The sequence below is a fragment of the Oncorhynchus kisutch genome, linkage group LG18 (genome assembly GCF_002021735.2).
Source record: "Oncorhynchus kisutch isolate 150728-3 linkage group LG18, Okis_V2, whole genome shotgun sequence".
NCBI classification, from domain to species: Eukaryota; Metazoa; Chordata; class Actinopteri; order Salmoniformes; family Salmonidae; genus Oncorhynchus; species Oncorhynchus kisutch.
Genome location: NC_034191.2, coordinates 18907789 through 18928552, shown reverse-complemented (window position 1 = coordinate 18928552; position 20764 = coordinate 18907789). Strand labels below are relative to the sequence as shown.

Here is a 20764-nt window from a genome sequence, read left to right as displayed (position 1 = left end):
GTTATGATTTATAAAAAAAAATACATTCTTGGCTTATTCTTGGTGTATTACACCAACACAATATCAGAGGACAGCTTTACAGATAACCTTGAAGTATGTGAAACAAGTGACTCCAATCCTTATTGATAAATCTGAAGTGTTGCCGTCATGAGTCTGTGAGAGAGTGCATGGTTTGAAGTTTGTAGTTGTCTATTGACTGACAGAGACAAACCGTTCCAGCAGTCAGATGTTCTTCCATACCAGTGGCCATGAATCATCTGACCTGTCATGACCCTTTATCCTTTCTATCCTCTAACCATGACACTTTATCCTCTCTATCCTCTAACCATGACCCTTTATCCTCTCTATCCTCTAAACATGACACTTTATCCACTCTATCCTCTCACCATGACCCTTTATCCTCTCTAATATTCTAACCATGACCCTTTATCCTCTCTATCCTCTCTATCCTCTAACCATGAACCTTTATCTTCTCTATCCTCTAACCATGACCCTTTATCTTCTCTATCCTCTAACCATGACCCTTTATCCTCTCTATCCTCTAACCATGACCCTTTATCTTCTCTATCCTCTAACCATGACCCTTTATCCTCTATCCTCTAACCATGACCCTTATCCTCTCTATCCTCTAACCATGACCCTTTATCCTCTCTATCCTCTAACCATGACCCTTTATCCTCTCTATCCTGTCTATCCTCTAACCATGACACTTTATACTCTATATCCTCTAACCATGACACTTGATCCTCTCTATCCTCTAACCATGACCCTTTATCCTCTCTATCCTGTAACCATGACCCTTTATCCTCTAACCATGAACCTTTATCCTCTCTTTCCTCTAACCATGACCCTTTATCCTCTCTATCCTGTAACCATGACCCTTTATCCTCTCTATCCTCTAACCATGACACTTTATCCTCTCTATCCTCTAACCATGACCCTTTATACTCTCTATCCTCTAACCATGACCCTTTATCCTCTCTATCCTCTAACCATGACCCTTTATCCTCTCTATCCTCTAACCATGACCCTTTATCCTCTCTATCCTCTAACCATGACCCTTTATCCTCTCTATCCTCTAACCATGACCCTTTATCCTCTCTATCCTCTAACCATGACACTTTATACTCTCTATCCTCTAACCATGACACTTGATCCTCTCTATCCTGTAACCATGACCCTTTATCCTCTCTATCCTCTAACCATGACACTTTATCCTCTCTAATCCTCTAACCATGACACTTTATCCTCTCTAATCCTCTAACCATGACCCTTTATACTCTCTAATCCTCTAACCATGACCCTTTATCCTCTCTATCCTCTAACCATGACACTTTATCCTCTCTATCCTCTAACCATGACCCTTTATCCTCTAACCATGACCCTTTATACTCTATATCCTCTAACCATGACCCTTTATCCTCTCTATCCTCTCTAATCCTCTAACCATGACCCTTTATCCTCTCTATCCTCTAACCATGACCCTTTATCCTTTCTATCCTCTCTATCCTCTAACCATGACCCTTTATCCTCTCTATCCTGTAACCATGACCCTTTATCCTCTCTATCCTCTAACCTTGACCCTTTATCCTCTCTATCCACTCTATCCTCTCACCATGACCCTTTATCCTCTCTAATATTCTAACCATGACCCTTTATCCTCTCTAATATTCTAACCATGACCCTTTATCCTCTCTATCCTCTAAACATGACACTTTATCCACTCTATCCTCTCACCATGACCCTTTATCCTCTCTATCCTCTCTATCCTCTAACCATGACCCTTTATCTTCTCTATCCTCTAACCATGACCCTTTATCTTCTCTATCCTCTAACCATGACTCTTTATCCTCTCTATCCTCTCTATCCTCTAACCATGACCCTTTATCTTCTCTATCCTCTAACCATGACCCTTTATCTTCTCTATCCTCTAACCATGACCCTTTATCCTCTATCCTCTAACCATGACCCTTTATCCTCTCTATCCTCTAACCATGACCCTTTATCCTCTCTATCCTCTAACCATGACCCTTTATCCTCTCTATCCTGTCTATCCTCTAACCATGACACTTTATACTCTATATCCTCTAACCATGACACTTGATCCTCTCTATCCTGTAACCATGACCCTTTATCCTCTAACCATGACCCTTTATCCTCTCTTTCCTCTAACCATGACCCTTTATCCTCTCTATCCTGTAACCATGACCCTTTATCCTCTCTATCCTGTAACCATGACCCTTTATCCTCTCTATCCTCTAACCATGACACTTTATCCTCTCTATCCTCTAACCATGACCCTTTATCCTCTAACCATGACCCTTTATACTCTCTATCCTCTAACCATGACCCTTTATCCTCTCTATCCTCTAACCATGACCCTTTATCCTCTCTATCCTCTAACCATGACCCTTTATCCTCTCTATCCTCTAACCATGACCCTTTATCCTCTCTATCCTCTAACCATGACCCTTTATCCTCTCTATCCTCTAACCATGACCCTTTATCCTCTCTATCCTCTAACCATGACACTTTATACTCTCTATCCTCTAACCATGACACTTGATCCTCTCTATCTTGTAACCATGACCCTTTATCCTCTCTATCCTCTAACCATGACACTTTATACTCTCTAATCCTCTAACCATGACCCTTTATCCTCTCTATCCTCTAACCATGACACTTTATCCTCTCTATCCTCTAACCATGACCCTTTATCCTCTAACCATGACCCTTTATACTCTATATCCTCTAACCATGACCCTTTATCCTCTCTATCCTCTCTAATCCTCTAACCATGACCCTTTATCCTCTCTATCCTCTAACCATGACCCTTTATCCTTTCTATCCTCTCTATCCTCTAACCATGACCCTTTATCCTCTCTATCCTGTAACCATGACCCTTTATCCTCTCTATCCTCTAACCTTGACCCTTTATCCTCTCTATCCTCTCTATCCTCTAACCATGACCCTTTATCCTCTCTATCCTCTAACCATGACCCTTTATCCTCTAACCATGACCCTTTATACTCTCTATCCTCTAACCATGACCCTTTATCCTCTCTATCCTCTCTAATCCTCTAACCATGACCCTTTATCCTCTCTATCCTCTAACCATGACCCTTTATCCTCTCTATCCTCTAACCATGACCCTTTATCCTCTCTATCCTCTCTATCCTCTAACCATGACCCTTTATCCTCTCTATCCTGTAACCATGACCCTTTATCCTCTCTATCCTCTAACCATGACCCTTTATCCTCTAACCATGACACTTGATCCTCTCTATCCTCTAACCATGACCCTTTATACTCTCTATCCTCTAACCATGACCCTTTATACTCTCTATCCTCTAACCATGACCCTTTATCCTCTCTATCCTCTAACCATGACCCTTTATACTCTCTATCCTCTAACCATGACACTTTATACTCTCTATCCTCTAACCATGACCCTTTATCCTCTCGATCCTCTAACCATGACCCTTTATCCTCTCTATCCTCTCTATCCTCTCTATCCTCTAACCATGACCCTTTATCCTCTCGATCCTCTAACCATGACCCTTTATCCTCTCTATCCTCTCTATCCTCTAACCATGACCCTTTATACTCTCTATCCTCTCTATCCTCTAACCATGACCCTTTATCCTCTCCATCCTCTCTATCCTCTAACCATGACCCTTTATCCTCTCTATCCTCTCTATCCTCTAACCATGACCCTTTATCCTCTCTATCCTCTCTATCCTCTAACCATGACCCTTCATACACTCTATCCTCTAACCATGACCCTTTTTCCTTTCTAATCCTCTAACCATGACACTTTATCCTTTCTAATCCTCTAACCATGACACTTTATCCTCTCTAATCCTCTAACCATGACACTTTATCCTCTCTAATCCTCTAACCATGACACTTCATCCTCTCTAATCCTCTAACCATGACCCTTTATACTCTCTAATCCTCTAACCATGACCCTTTATCCTCTCTTTCCTCTAACCATGACCCTTTATCCTCTCTATCCTCTAACCGTGAGCCTTTATCCTCTCTATCCTCTAACCATGACCCTTTATCCTCTCTAATCCTCTAACCATGACCCTTTATCCTCTCTAATCCTCTAACCATGACCCTTTATACTCTCTATCCTCTCTATCCTCGAACCATGACCCTTTATCCTCTAACCATGACCCTTTATCCTCTCTATTATATTACCATGACCATTTATCCTCTCTATCATATAACTAATCATGAACCTTCATCCTCTAACCATGAACCTTTATCCTCTAACCATGACTCTTTATCCTCTTTCCTCCAACCGTGACCCTTTATCCTCTCTATCCTCTAACCATGACCCTTTATCCTCTCTATCCTCTAACCATGACCCTTTATCCTCTATCCTCTAACCATGACCCTTTATCCTCTCTATCCTCTAACCATGACCCTTTATCCTCTCTATCCTCTAACCATGACTCTTTATCCTCTCTATCCTCTAACCATGACCCTTTATCCTCTCTATCCTCTAACCATGACCCTTTATCCTCTCTATCCTCTAACCATGACCCTTTATCCTCTCTAATCCTCTAACCATGACCCTTTATACTCTCTATCCTCTAACCATGACACTTTATCCTCTAACCATGACCCTTTATACTCTCTGTCCTCTAACCATGACACTTTATCCTCTCTATCCTCTAACCATGACCCTTTATACTCTCTATCCTCTAACCATGACACTTTATCCTCTCTATCCTCTAACCATGACACTTTATCCTCTCTATCCTGTAACCATGACCCTTTATACTCTCTATCCTCTAACCATGACCCTTTATACTCTCTATCCTCTAACCATGACCCTTTATACTCTCTATCCTCTAACCATGACCCTTTATCCTCTCTATCCTCTAACCATGACCCTTTATCCTCTCTATCCTCTAACCATGACCCTTTATACTCTCTATTCTCTAACCATGACACTTTATACTCTCTATCCTCTAACCATGACCCTTTATCCTCTCTATCCTCTAACCATGACCCTTTATCCTCTCTATCCTCTCTATCCTCTAACCATGACCCTTTATCCTCTCGATCCTCTAACCATGACCCTTTATCCTCTCTATCCTCTCTATCCTCTAACCATGACCCTTTATACTCTCTATCCTCTCTATCCTCTAACCATGACCCTTTATCCTCTCCATCCTCTCTATCCTCTAACCATGACCCTTTATCCTCTCTATCCTCTCTATCCTCTAACCATGACCCTTTATCCTCTCTATCCTCTCTATCCTCTAACCATGACCCTTCATACACTCTATCCTCTAACCATGACCCTTTTTCCTTTCTAATCCTCTAACCATGACACTTTATCCTCTCTAATCCTCTAACCATGACACTTTATCCTCTCTAATCCTCTAACCATGACCCTTTATACTCTCTAATCCTCTAACCATGACCCTTTATCCTCTCTATCCTCTAACCATGACCCTTTATACTCTCTTTCCTCTAACCATGACACTTTATCCTCTCTAATCCTCTAACCATGACACTTTATCCTCTCTAATCCTCTAACCATGACCCTTTATACTCTCTAATCCTCTAACCATGACCCTTTATCCTCTCTATCCTCTAACCATGACACTTTATCCTCTCTATCCTCTAACCATGACCCTTTATCCTCTAACCATGACCCTTTATACTCTATATCCTCTAACCATGACCCTTTATCCTCTCTATCCTCTAACCATGACCCTTTATCCTCTCTATCCTCTCTATCCTCTAACCATGACCCTTTATCCTCTCGATCCTCTAACCATGACCCTTTATCCTCTCTATCCTCTCTATCCTCTAACCATGACCCTTTATACTCTCTATCCTCTCTATCCTCTAACCATGACCCTTTATCCTCTCCATCCTCTCTATCCTCTAACCATGACCCTTATCCTCTCTATCCTCTAACCATGACACTTTATCCTCTCTATCCTCTAACCATGACACTTTATCCTCTCTATCCTGTAACCATGACCCTTTATACTCTCTATCCTCTAACCATGACCCTTTATACTCTCTATCCTCTAACCATGACCCTTTATACTCTCTATCCTCTAACCATGACCCTTTATCCTCTCTATCCTCTAACCATGACCCTTTATCCTCTCTATCCTCTAACCATGACACTTTATACTCTCTATCCTCTAACCATGACCCTTTATCCTCTCTATCCTCTAACCATGACCCTTTATCCTCTCTATCCTCTCTATCCTCTAACCATGACCCTTTATCCTCTCGATCCTCTAACCATGACCCTTTATCCTCTCTATCCTCTCTATCCTCTAACCATGACCCTTTATACTCTCTATCCTCTCTATCCTCTAACCATGACCCTTTATCCTCTCCATCCTCTCTATCCTCTAACCATGACCCTTTATCCTCTCTATCCTCTCTATCCTCTAACCATGACCCTTTATCCTCTCTATCCTCTCTATCCTCTAACCATGACCCTTCATACACTCTATCCTCTAACCATGACCCTTTTTCCTTTCTAATCCTCTAACCATGTCACTTTATCCTCTCTAATCCTCTAACCATGACACTTTATCCTCTCTAATCCTCTAACCATGACCCTTTATACTCTCTAATCCTCTAACCATGACCCTTTATCCTCTCTATCCTCTAACCATGACCCTTTATACTCTCTTTCCTCTAACCATGACCCTTTATCCTCTCTTTCCTCTAACCATGACCCTTTATCCTCTCTATCCTCTAACCATGACCCTTTATCCTCTCTATCCTCTCTATCCTCTAACCATGACCCTTTATACTCTCTATCCTCTAACCATGACCCTTTATCCTCTCCATCCTCTCTATCCTCTAACCATGACCCTTTATCCTCTCTATCCTCTCTATCCTCTAACCATGACCCTTTATCCTCTCTATCCTCTCTATCCTCTAACCATGACCCTTCATACACTCTATCCTCTAACCATGACCCTTTTTCCTTTCTAATCCTCTAACCATGACACTTTATCCTCTCTAATCCTCTAACCATGACACTTCATCCTCTCTAATCCTCTAACCATGACCCTTTATACTCTCTAATCCTCTAACCATGACCCTTTATCCTCTCTATCCTCTAACCATGACCCTTTATCCTCTCTTTCCTCTAACCATGACCCTTTATCCTCTCTATCCTCTAACCGTGAGCCTTTATCCTCTCTATCCTCTAACCATGACCCTTTATCCTCTCTAATCCTCTAACCATGACCCTTTATCCTCTCTAATCCTCTAACCATGACCCTTTATCCTCTCTAATCCTCTAACCATGACCCTTTATACTCTCTATCCTCTCTATCCTCGAACCATGACCCTTTATCCTCTAACCATGACCCTTTATCCTCTCTATTATATTACCATGACCATTTATCCTCTCTATCATATAACTAATCATGAACCTTCATCCTCTAACCATGAACCTTTATCCTCTAACCATGACTCTTTATCCTCTTTCCTCCAACCGTGACCCTTTATCCTCTCTATCCTCTAACCATGACCCTTTATCCTCTCTATCCTCTAACCATGACCCTTTATCCTCTATCCTCTAACCATGACCCTTTATCCTCTCTATCCTCTAACCATGACCCTTTATCCTCTCTATCCTCTAACCATGACTCTTTATCCTCTCTATCCTCTAACCATGACCCTTTATCCTCTCTATCCTCTAACCATGACCCTTTATCCTCTCTATCCTCTAACCATGACCCTTTATACTCTCTATCCTCTAACCATGACACTTTATCCTCTAACCATGACCCTTTATACTCTCTGTCCTCTAACCATGACACTTTATCCTCTCTATCCTCTAACCATGACCCTTTATACTCTCTATCCTCTAACCATGACACTTTATCCTCTCTATCCTCTAACCATGACACTTTATCCTCTCTATCCTGTAACCATGACCCTTTATACTCTCTATCCTCTAACCATGACCCTTTATACTCTCTATCCTCTAACCATGACCCTTTATACTCTCTATCCTCTAACCATGACCCTTTATCCTCTCTATCCTCTAACCATGACCCTTTATCCTCTCTATCCTCTAACCATGACCCTTTATCCTCTCTATCCTCTCTATCCTCTAACCATGACCATTTATCCTCTCGATCCTCTAACCATGACCCTTTATCCTCTCTATCCTCTCTATCCTCTAACCATGACCCTTTATACTCTCTATCCTCTCTATCCTCTAACCATGACCCTTTATCCTCTCCATCCTCTAACCATGACCCTTTATCCTCTCTATCCTCTCTATCCTCTAACCATGACCCTTTATCCTCTCTATCCTCTCTATCCTCTAACCATGACCCTTTATACTCTCTATCCTCTAACCATGACACTTTATCCTCTCTATCCTCTAACCATGACACTTTATACTCTCTATCCTCTAACCATGACCCTTTATACTCTCTATCCTCTAACCATGACCCTTTATACTCTCTATCCTCTAACCATGACCCTTTATACTCTCTATCCTCTAACCATGACCCTTTATCCTCTCTATCCTCTAACCATGACCCTTTATCCTCTCTATCCTCTAACCATGACCCTTTATACTCTCTATCCTCTAACCATGACACTTTATACTCTCTATCCTCTAACCATGACCCTTTATCCTCTCTATCCTCTAACCATGACCCTTTATCCTCTCTATCCTCTCTATCCTCTAACCATGACCCTTTATACTCTCTATCCTCTAACCATGACCCTTTATCCTGTCCATCCTCTCTATCCTCTAACCATGACCCTTTATCCTCTCTATCCTCTCTATCCTCTAACCATGACCCTTTATCCTCTCTATCCTCTCTATCCTCTAACCATGACCCTTTATCCTCTCGATCCTCTAACCATAACCCTTTATCCTCTCTATCCTCTCTATCCTCTAACCATGACCCTTTATACTCTCTATCCTCTCTATCCTCTAACCATGACCCTTTATCCTCTCCATCCTCTCTATCCTCTAACCATGACCCTTTATCCTCTCGATCCTCTAACCATGACCCTTTATCCTCTCTATCCTCTCTATCCTCTAACCATGACCCTTTATACTCTCTATCCTCTCTATCCTCTAACCATGACCCTTTATCCTCTCCATCCTCTCTATCCTCTAACCATGACCCTTTATCCTCTCTATCCTCTAACCATGACCCTTTATCCTCTCTATCCTCTCTATCCTCTAACCATGACCCTTCATACACTCTATCCTCTAACCATGACCCTTTTTCCTTTCTAATCCTCTAACCATGACACTTTATCCTCTCTAATCCTCTAACCATGACACTTTATCCTCTCTAATCCTCTAACCATGACCCTTTATCCTCTCTATCCTCTAACCATGACCCTTTATCCTCTCTATCCTCTAACCATGACCCTTTATACTCTCTATCCTCTAACCATGACACTTTATCCTCTCTATCCTCTAACCATGACACTTTATCCTCTCTATCCTGTAACCATGACCCTTTATACTCTCTATCCTCTAACCATGACCCTTTATACTCTCTATCCTCTAACCATGACCCTTTATACTCTCTATCCTCTAACCATGACCCTTTATCCTCTCTATCCTCTAACCATGACCCTTTATCCTCTCTATCCTCTAACCATGACCCTTTATCCTCTCTATCCTCTCTATCCTCTAACCATGACCATTTATCCTCTCGATCCTCTAACCATGACCCTTTATCCTCTCTATCCTCTCTATCCTCTAACCATGACCCTTTATACAATCTATCCTCTCTATCCTCTAACCATGACCCTTTATCCTCTCCATCCTCTAACCATGACCCTTTATCCTCTCTATCCTCTCTATCCTCTAACCATGACCCTTTATCCTCTCTATCCTCTCTATCCTCTAACCATGACCCTTTATACTCTCTATCCTCTAACCATGACACTTTATCCTCTCTATCCTCTAACCATGACACTTTATACTCTCTATCCTCTAACCATGACCCTTTATACTCTCTATCCTCTAACCATGACCCTTTATACTCTCTATCCTCTAACCATGACCCTTTATACTCTCTATCCTCTAACCATGACCCTTTATCCTCTCTATCCTCTAACCATGACCCTTTATCCTCTCTATCCTCTAACCATGACCCTTTATACTCTCTATCCTCTAACCATGACACTTTATACTCTCTATCCTCTAACCATGACCCTTTATCCTCTCTATCCTCTAACCATGACCCTTTATCCTCTCTATCCTCTCTATCCTCTAACCATGACCCTTTATACTCTCTATCCTCTAACCATGACCCTTTATCCTGTCCATCCTCTCTATCCTCTAACCATGACCCTTTATCCTCTCTATCCTCTCTATCCTCTAACCATGACCCTTTATCCTCTCTATCCTCTCTATCCTCTAACCATGACCCTTTATCCTCTCGATCCTCTAACCATAACCCTTTATCCTCTCTATCCTCTCTATCCTCTAACCATGACCCTTTATACTCTCTATCCTCTCTATCCTCTAACCATGACCCTTTATCCTCTCCATCCTCTCTATCCTCTAACCATGACCCTTTATCCTCTCGATCCTCTAACCATGACCCTTTATCCTCTCTATCCTCTCTATCCTCTAACCATGACCCTTTATACTCTCTATCCTCTCTATCCTCTAACCATGACCCTTTATCCTCTCCATCCTCTCTATCCTCTAACCATGACCCTTTATCCTCTCTATCCTCTAACCATGACCCTTTATCCTCTCTATCCTCTCTATCCTCTAACCATGACCCTTCATACACTCTATCCTCTAACCATGACCCTTTTTCCTTTCTAATCCTCTAACCATGACACTTTATCCTCTCTAATCCTCTAACCATGACACTTTATCCTCTCTAATCCTCTAACCATGACCCTTTATCCTCTCTATCCTCTAACCATGACCCTTTATACTCTCTTTCCTCTAACCATGACCCTTTATCCTCTCTTTCCTCTAACCATGACCCTTTATCCTCTCTTTCCTCTAACCATGACCCTTTATCCTCTCTATCCTCTAACCGTGAGCCTTTATCCTCTCTATCCTCTAACCATGACCCTTTATCCTCTCTAATCCTCTAACCATGACCCTTTATCATCTCTAATCCTCTAACCATGACCCTTTATCCTCTCTATCCTCGAACCATGACCCTTTATCCTCTAACCATGACCCTTTATCCTCTCTATTATATTACCATGACCATTTATCCTCTCTATCATATAACTAATCATGACCCTTCATCCTCTAACCATGAACCTTTATCCTCTAACCATGACTCTTTATCCTCTTTCCTCCAACCGTGACCCTTTATCCTCTCTATCCTCTAACCATGACCCTTTATCCTCTCTATCCTCTAACCATTACCCTTTATCCTCTCTATCCTCTAACCATGACCCTTTATCCTCTCTATCCTCTAACCATGACACTTTATCCTCTCTATCCTCTAATCATGACACTTTATCCTCTCTATCCTCTAACCATGACACTTTATCCTCTCTATCCTCTCTATCCTCTAACCATGACCCTTTATCCTCTCTTTCCTCTAACCATGACCCTTTATCCTCTCTAATCCTCTAACCATGACCCTTTATCCTCTCTAATCCTCTAACCATGACCCTTTATACTCTCTATCCTCTAACAATGACCCTACATCCTCTCTATTATATTACCATGACCATTTATCCTCTCTATCATATAACTAATCATGACCCTTCATCCTCTAACCATGAACCTTTATCCTCTCTATCCTCTAACCATGACCCTTTATCCTCTCTAACCTCTAACCATGACCCTATATACTTTCTTTCCTCTAACCATGACCCTTTATACTCTCTGTCCTCTAACCATGACACTTTATCCTCTAACCATGACCCTTTATACTCTCTATCCTCTAACCATGACACTTTATCCTCTCTATCCTCTAACCATGACACTTTATCCTCTCTATCCTCTAACCATGACCCTTTATCCTCTCTATCCTCTCTATCCTCTAACCATGACACTTTATCCTCTCTTTCCTCTAACCATGACCCTTTATCCTCTCTAATCCTCTAACCATGACCCTTTATCCTCTCTATCCTCTCTAATCCTCTAACCATGACCCTTTATCCTCTCTATCCTCTAACCATGACCCTTTATCCTCTCTATCCTCTAACCATGACCCTTTATCCTCTCTATCCTCTCTATCCTCTAACCATGACCCTTTATCCTCTCTATCCTGTAACCATGACCCTTTATCCTCTCTATCCTCTAACCATGACCCTTTATCCTCTAACCATGACACTTGATCCTCTCTATCCTGTAACCATGACCCTTTATACTCTCTATCCTCTAACCATGACCCTTTATACTCTCTATCCTCTAACCATGACCCTTTATACTCTCTATCCTCTAACCATGACCCTTTATCCTCTCTATCCTCTAACCATGACCCTTTATACTCTCTATCCTCTAACCATGACACTTTATACTCTCTATCCTCTAACCATGACCCTTTATCCTCTCGATCCTCTAACCATGACCCTTTATCCTCTCTATCCTCTCTATCCTCTAACCATGACCCTTTATCCTCTCTATCCTCTCTATCCTCTAACCATGACCCTTTATACTCTCTATCCTCTCTATCCTCTAACCATGACCCTTTATCCTCTCCATCCTCTCTATCCTCTAACCATGACCCTTTATCCTCTCTATCCTCTCTATCCTCTAACCATGACCCTTTATCCTCTCTATCCTCTCTATCCTCTAACCATGACCCTTCATACACTCTATCCTCTAACCATGACCCTTTTTCCTTTCTAATCCTCTAACCATGACACTTTATCCTCTCTAATCCTCTAACCATGACACTTCATCCTCTCTAATCCTCTAACCATGACCCTTTATACTCTCTAATCCTCTAACCATGACCCTTTATCCTCTCTATCCTCTAACCATGACCCTTTATCCTCTCTTTCCTCTAACCATGACCCTTTATCCTCTCTATCCTCTAACCGTGAGCCTTTATCCTCTCTATCCTCTAACCATGACCCTTTATCCTCTCTAATCCTCTAACCATGACCCTTTATCCTCTCTAATCCTCTAACCATGACCCTTTATCCTCTCTAATCCTCTAACCATGACCCTTTATACTCTCTATCCTCTCTATCCTCGAACCATGACCCTTTATCCTCTAACCATGACCCTTTATCCTCTCTATTATATTACCATGACCATTTATCCTCTCTATCATATAACTAATCATGAACCTTCATCCTCTAACCATGAACCTTTATCCTCTAACCATGACTCTTTATCCTCTTTCCTCCAACCGTGACCCTTTATCCTCTCTATCCTCTAACCATGACCCTTTATCCTCTCTATCCTCTAACCATGACCCTTTATCCTCTATCCTCTAACCATGACCCTTTATCCTCTCTATCCTCTAACCATGACCCTTTATCCTCTCTATCCTCTAACCATGACTCTTTATCCTCTCTATCCTCTAACCATGACCCTTTATCCTCTCTATCCTCTAACCATGACCCTTTATCCTCTCTATCCTCTAACCATGACCCTTTATACTCTCTATCCTCTAACCATGACACTTTATCCTCTAACCATGACCCTTTATACTCTCTGTCCTCTAACCATGACACTTTATCCTCTCTATCCTCTAACCATGACCCTTTATACTCTCTATCCTCTAACCATGACACTTTATCCTCTCTATCCTCTAACCATGACACTTTATCCTCTCTATCCTGTAACCATGACCCTTTATACTCTCTATCCTCTAACCATGACCCTTTATACTCTCTATCCTCTAACCATGACCCTTTATACTCTCTATCCTCTAACCATGACCCTTTATCCTCTCTATCCTCTAACCATGACCCTTTATCCTCTCTATCCTCTAACCATGACCCTTTATCCTCTCTATCCTCTCTATCCTCTAACCATGACCATTTATCCTCTCGATCCTCTAACCATGACCCTTTATCCTCTCTATCCTCTCTATCCTCTAACCATGACCCTTTATACTCTCTATCCTCTCTATCCTCTAACCATGACCCTTTATCCTCTCCATCCTCTAACCATGACCCTTTATCCTCTCTATCCTCTCTATCCTCTAACCATGACCCTTTATCCTCTCTATCCTCTCTATCCTCTAACCATGACCCTTTATACTCTCTATCCTCTAACCATGACACTTTATCCTCTCTATCCTCTAACCATGACACTTTATACTCTCTATCCTCTAACCATGACCCTTTATACTCTCTATCCTCTAACCATGACCCTTTATACTCTCTATCCTCTAACCATGACCCTTTATACTCTCTATCCTCTAACCATGACCCTTTATCCTCTCTATCCTCTAACCATGACCCTTTATCCTCTCTATCCTCTAACCATGACCCTTTATACTCTCTATCCTCTAACCATGACACTTTATACTCTCTATCCTCTAACCATGACCCTTTATCCTCTCTATCCTCTAACCATGACCCTTTATCCTCTCTATCCTCTCTATCCTCTAACCATGACCCTTTATACTCTCTATCCTCTAACCATGACCCTTTATCCTGTCCATCCTCTCTATCCTCTAACCATGACCCTTTATCCTCTCTATCCTCTCTATCCTCTAACCATGACCCTTTATCCTCTCTATCCTCTCTATCCTCTAACCATGACCCTTTATCCTCTCGATCCTCTAACCATAACCCTTTATCCTCTCTATCCTCTCTATCCTCTAACCATGACCCTTTATACTCTCTATCCTCTCTATCCTCTAACCATGACCCTTTATCCTCTCCATCCTCTCTATCCTCTAACCATGACCCTTTATCCTCTCGATCCTCTAACCATGACCCTTTATCCTCTCTATCCTCTCTATCCTCTAACCATGACCCTTTATACTCTCTATCCTCTCTATCCTCTAACCATGACCCTTTATCCTCTCCATCCTCTCTATCCTCTAACCATGACCCTTTATCCTCTCTATCCTCTAACCATGACCCTTTATCCTCTCTATCCTCTCTATCCTCTAACCATGACCCTTCATACACTCTATCCTCTAACCATGACCCTTTTTCCTTTCTAATCCTCTAACCATGACACTTTATCCTCTCTAATCCTCTAACCATGACACTTTATCCTCTCTAATCCTCTAACCATGACCCTTTATCCTCTCTATCCTCTAACCATGACCCTTTATACTCTCTTTCCTCTAACCATGACCCTTTATCCTCTCTTTCCTCTAACCATGACCCTTTATCCTCTCTTTCCTCTAACCATGACCCTTTATCCTCTCTATCCTCTAACCGTGAGCCTTTATCCTCTCTATCCTCTAACCATGACCCTTTATCCTCTCTAATCCTCTAACCATGACCCTTTATCATCTCTAATCCTCTAACCATGACCCTTTATCCTCTCTATCCTCGAACCATGACCCTTTATCCTCTAACCATGACCCTTTATCCTCTCTATTATATTACCATGACCATTTATCCTCTCTATCATATAACTAATCATGACCCTTCATCCTCTAACCATGAACCTTTATCCTCTAACCATGACTCTTTATCCTCTTTCCTCCAACCGTGACCCTTTATCCTCTCTATCCTCTAACCATGACCCTTTATCCTCTCTATCCTCTAACCATTACCCTTTATCCTCTCTATCCTCTAACCATGACCCTTTATCCTCTCTATCCTCTAACCATGACACTTTATCCTCTCTATCCTCTAATCATGACACTTTATCCTCTCTATCCTCTAACCATGACACTTTATCCTCTCTATCCTCTCTATCCTCTAACCATGACCCTTTATCCTCTCTTTCCTCTAACCATGACCCTTTATCCTCTCTAATCCTCTAACCATGACCCTTTATCCTCTCTAATCCTCTAACCATGACCCTTTATACTCTCTATCCTCTAACAATGACCCTACATCCTCTCTATTATATTACCATGACCATTTATCCTCTCTATCATATAACTAATCATGACCCTTCATCCTCTAACCATGAACCTTTATCCTCTCTATCCTCTAACCATGACCCTTTATCCTCTCTAACCTCTAACCATGACCCTATATACTTTCTTTCCTCTAACCATGACCCTTTATACTCTCTGTCCTCTAACCATGACACTTTATCCTCTAACCATGACCCTTATACTCTCTATCCTCTAACCATGACACTTTATCCTCTCTATCCTCTAACCATGACACTTTATCCTCTCTATCCTCTAACCATGACCCTTTATCCTCTCTATCCTCTCTATCCTCTAACCATGACACTTTATCCTCTCTTTCCTCTAACCATGACCCTTTATCCTCTCTAATCCTCTAACCATGACCCTTTATCCTCTCTATCCTCTAACCATGACCCTTTATCCTCTCTAATCCTCTAACCATGACCCTTTATCCTCTCTAATCCTCTAACCATGACCCTTTATCCTCTCTAATCCTCTAACCATGACCCTTTATACTCTCTATCCTCTCTATCCTCGAACCATGACCCTTTATCCTCTAACCATGACCCTTTATGCTCTCTATTATATTACCATGACCATTTATCCTCTCTATCATATAACTAATCATGACCCTTCATCCTCTAACCATGAACCTTTATCCTCTAACCATGACTCTTTATCCTCTTTCCTCCAACCGTGACCCTTTATCCTCTCTATCCTCTAACCATGACCCTTTATCCTCTCTATCCTCTCTATCCTCTAACCATGACCCTTTATCCTCTCTATCCTCTCTATCCTCTAACCATGACCCTTTATCCTCTCTATCCTCTCTATCCTCTAACCATGACCCTTCATACACTCTATCCTCTAACCATGACCCTTTATCCTCTCTATCCTCTAACCATGACCCTTTATCCTCTCTATCCTCTAACCATGACCCTTTATCCTCTCTATCCTCTAACCATGACCCTTTATACTCTCTATCCTCTAACCATGACACTTTATCCTCTAACCATGACCCTTTATACTCTCTGTCCTCTAACCATGACACTTTATCCTCTCTATCCTCTAACCATGACACTTTATCCTCTCTATCCTCTAACCATGACCCTTTATACTCTCTATCCTCTAACCATGACCCTTTATCCTCTCTATCCTCTAACCATGACACTTTATCCTCTCTATCCTCTAATCATGACACTTTATCCTCTCTATCCTCTAACCATGACACTTTATCCTCTCTATCCTCTCTATCCTCTAACCATGACCCTTTATCCTCTCTTTCCTCTAACCATGACCCTTTATCCTCTCTAATCCTCTAACCATGACCCTTTATCCTCTCTAATCCTCTAACCATGACCCTTTATACTCTCTATCCTCTCTATCCTCGAACCATGACCCTTTATCCTCTAACCATGACCCTTTATCCTCTCTATCCTCTAACAATGACCCTACATCCTCTCTATTATATTACCATGACCATTTATCCTCTCTATCATATAACTAATCATGACCCTTCATCCTCTAACCATGAACCTTTATCCTCTCTATCCTCTAACCATGACCCTTTATCCTCTCTAACCTCTAACCATGACCCTATATACTTTCTTTCCTCTAACCATGACCCTTTATACTCTCTAATCCTCTAACCATGACCCTTTATACTCTCTATCCTCTAACCATGACACTTTATCCTCTAACCATGACCCTTTATACTCTCTATCCTCTAACCATGACACTTTATCCTCTCTATCCTGTAACCATGACACTTTATCCTCTCTATCCTCTAACCATGACCCTTTATCCTCTCTATCCTCTCTATCCTCTAACCATGACACTTTATCCTCTCTTTCCTCTAACCATGACCCTTTATCCTCTCTAATCCTCTAACCATGACCCTTTATCCTCTCTATCCTCTAACCATGACCCTTTATCCTCTCTAAACCTCTAACCATGACCCTTTATCATCTCTAATCCTCTAACCATGACCCTTTATCCTCTCTAATCCTCTAACCATGACCCTTTATACTCTCTATCCTCTCTATCCTCGAACCATGACCCTTTATCCTCTAACCATGACCCTTTATCCTCTCTATTATATTACCATGACCATTTATCCTCTCTATCATATAACTAATCATGACCCTTCATCCTCTAACCATGAACCTTTATCCTCTAACCATGACTCTTTATCCTCTTTCCTCCAACCGTGACCCTTTATCCTCTCTATCCTCTAACCATGACCCTTTATCCTCTCTATCCTCTAACCATGACCCTTTATCCTCTATCCTCTAACCATGACCCTTTATCCTCTCTATCCTCTAACCATGACCCTTTATCCTCTCTATCCTCTAACCATGACCCTTTATCCTCTCTATCCTCTAACCATGACCCTTTATCCTCTCTATCCTCTAACCATGACCCTTTATCCTCTCTATCCTCTAACCATGACCCTTTATCCTCTCTAATCCTCTAACCATGACCCTTTATACTCTCTATCCTCTAACCATGACACTTTATCCTCTAACCATGACCCTTTATACTCTCTGTCCTCTAAACCATGACACTTTATCCTCTCTATCCTCTAACCATGACCCTTTATACTCTCTATCCTCTAACCATGACACTTTATCCTCTCTATCCTCTAACCATGACCCTTTATCCTCTAACCATGACACTTTATCCTCTCTATCCTCTAATCATGACACTTTATCCTCTCTATCCTCTAACCATGACACTTTATCCTCTCTATCCTCTAACCATGACACTTTATCCTCTCTATCCTCTAACCATGACACTTTATCCTCTCTATCCTCTCTATCCTCTAACCATGACCCTTTATCCTCTCTTTCCTCTAACCATGACCCTTTATCCTCTCTAATCCTCTAACCATGACCCTTTATATCCTCTCTAATCCTCTAACCATGACCCTTTATACTCTCTATCCTCTCTATCCTCGAACCATGACCCTTTATCCTCTAACCATGACCCTTTATCCTCTCTATCCTCTAACAATGACCCTACATCCTCTCTATTATATTACCATGACCATTTATCCTCTCTATCATATAACTAATCATGACCCTTCATCCTCTAACCATGAACCTTTATCCTCTCTATCCTCTAACCATGACCCTTTATCCTCTCTAACCTCTAACCATGACCCTATATACTTTCTTTCCTCTAACCATGACCCTTTATACTCTCTAATCCTCTAACCATGACCCTTTATACTCTCTATCCTCTAACCATGACACTTTATCCTCTAACCATGACCCTTTATACTCTCTATCCTCTAACCATGACACTTTATCCTCTCTATCCTGTAACCATGACACTTTATCCTCTCTATCCTCTAACCATGACCCTTTATCCTCTCTATCCTCTCTATCCTCTAACCATGACACTTTATCCTCTCTTTCCTCTAACCATGACCCTTTATCCTCTCTAATCCTCTAACCATGACCTTTATCCTCTCTATCCTCTAACCATGACCCTTTATCCTCTCTAAACCTCTAACCATGACCCTTTATCCTCTCTAATCCTCTAACCATGACCCTTTATCCTCTCTATCCTCTAACCATGACCCTTTATACTCTCTATCCTCTCTATCCTCGAACCATGACCCTTTATCCTCTAACCATGACCCTTTATCCTCTCTATTATATTACCATGACCATTTATCCTCTCTATCATATAACTAATCATGACCCTTCATCCTCTAACCATGAACCTTTATCCTCTAACCATGACTCTTTATCCTCTTTCCTCCAACCGTGACCCTTTATCCTCTCTATCCTCTAACCATGACCCTTTATCCTCTCTATCCTCTAACCATGACCCTTTATCCTCTATCCTCTAACCATGACCCTTTATCCTCTCTATCCTCTAACCATGACCCTTTATCCTCTCTATCCTCTAACCATGACCCTTTATCCTCTCTATCCTCTAACCATGACCCTTTATCCTCTCTATCCTCTAACCATGACCCTTTATCCTCTCTATCCTCTAACCATGACCCTTTATCCTCTCTATCCTCTAACCATGACCCTTTATCCTCTCTATCCTCTAACCATGACCCTTTATCCTCTCTATCCTCTAACCATGACCCTTTATCCTCTCTATCCTCTAACCATGACCCTTTATCCTCTCTATCCTCTAACCATGACCCTTTATACTCTCTATCCTCTCTATCCTCTAACCATGACCCTTTATCCTCTAACCATGACCCTTTATCCTCTCTATCCTCTAACCATGACCACTTTATCCTCTCTATCCTAACTAACCATGACCCTTATCCTCTAACCATGATCCTCTCTATCCTCTAACCATGACCTTTATCCTCTCTATCCTCTAACCATGACCCTTTATCCTCTCTATCCTCTAACCATGACCCTTTATCCTCTCTAATCCTCTAACCATGACCCTTTATCCTCTCTATCCTCTCTATCCTCTAACCATGACCCTTTATCCTCTCTATCCTCTCTATCCTCTAACCATGACCCTTCATCCTCTCTATCCTCTAACCATGACCCTTTATCCTCTCTATCCTCTAACCATGACCTTTATCCTCTCTATCCTCTAACCATGACACTTTATCCTCTCTATCCTCTAACCATGACCCTTTATCCTCTCTATCCTCTAACCATGACCCTTTATCCTCTCTATCCTCTAACCATGACCCTTTATCCTCTCTATCCTCTAACCATGACCCTTTATCCTCTCTATCCTCTAACCATGACCCTTTATCCTCTCTAATCCTCTAACCA

The 20764-nt window shown here is 41.6% G+C and overlaps 1 protein-coding gene across 1 annotated transcript in view; it reads right to left on the bottom strand.

Moving 5' to 3' along the window:
- LOC109909259 (2-phosphoxylose phosphatase 1) overlaps positions 1 to 20764 on the bottom strand; it is a 45276-nt gene that overhangs the window by 6128 nt on the left and 18384 nt on the right. The gene's annotated exons all lie outside the window — the stretch shown is intronic.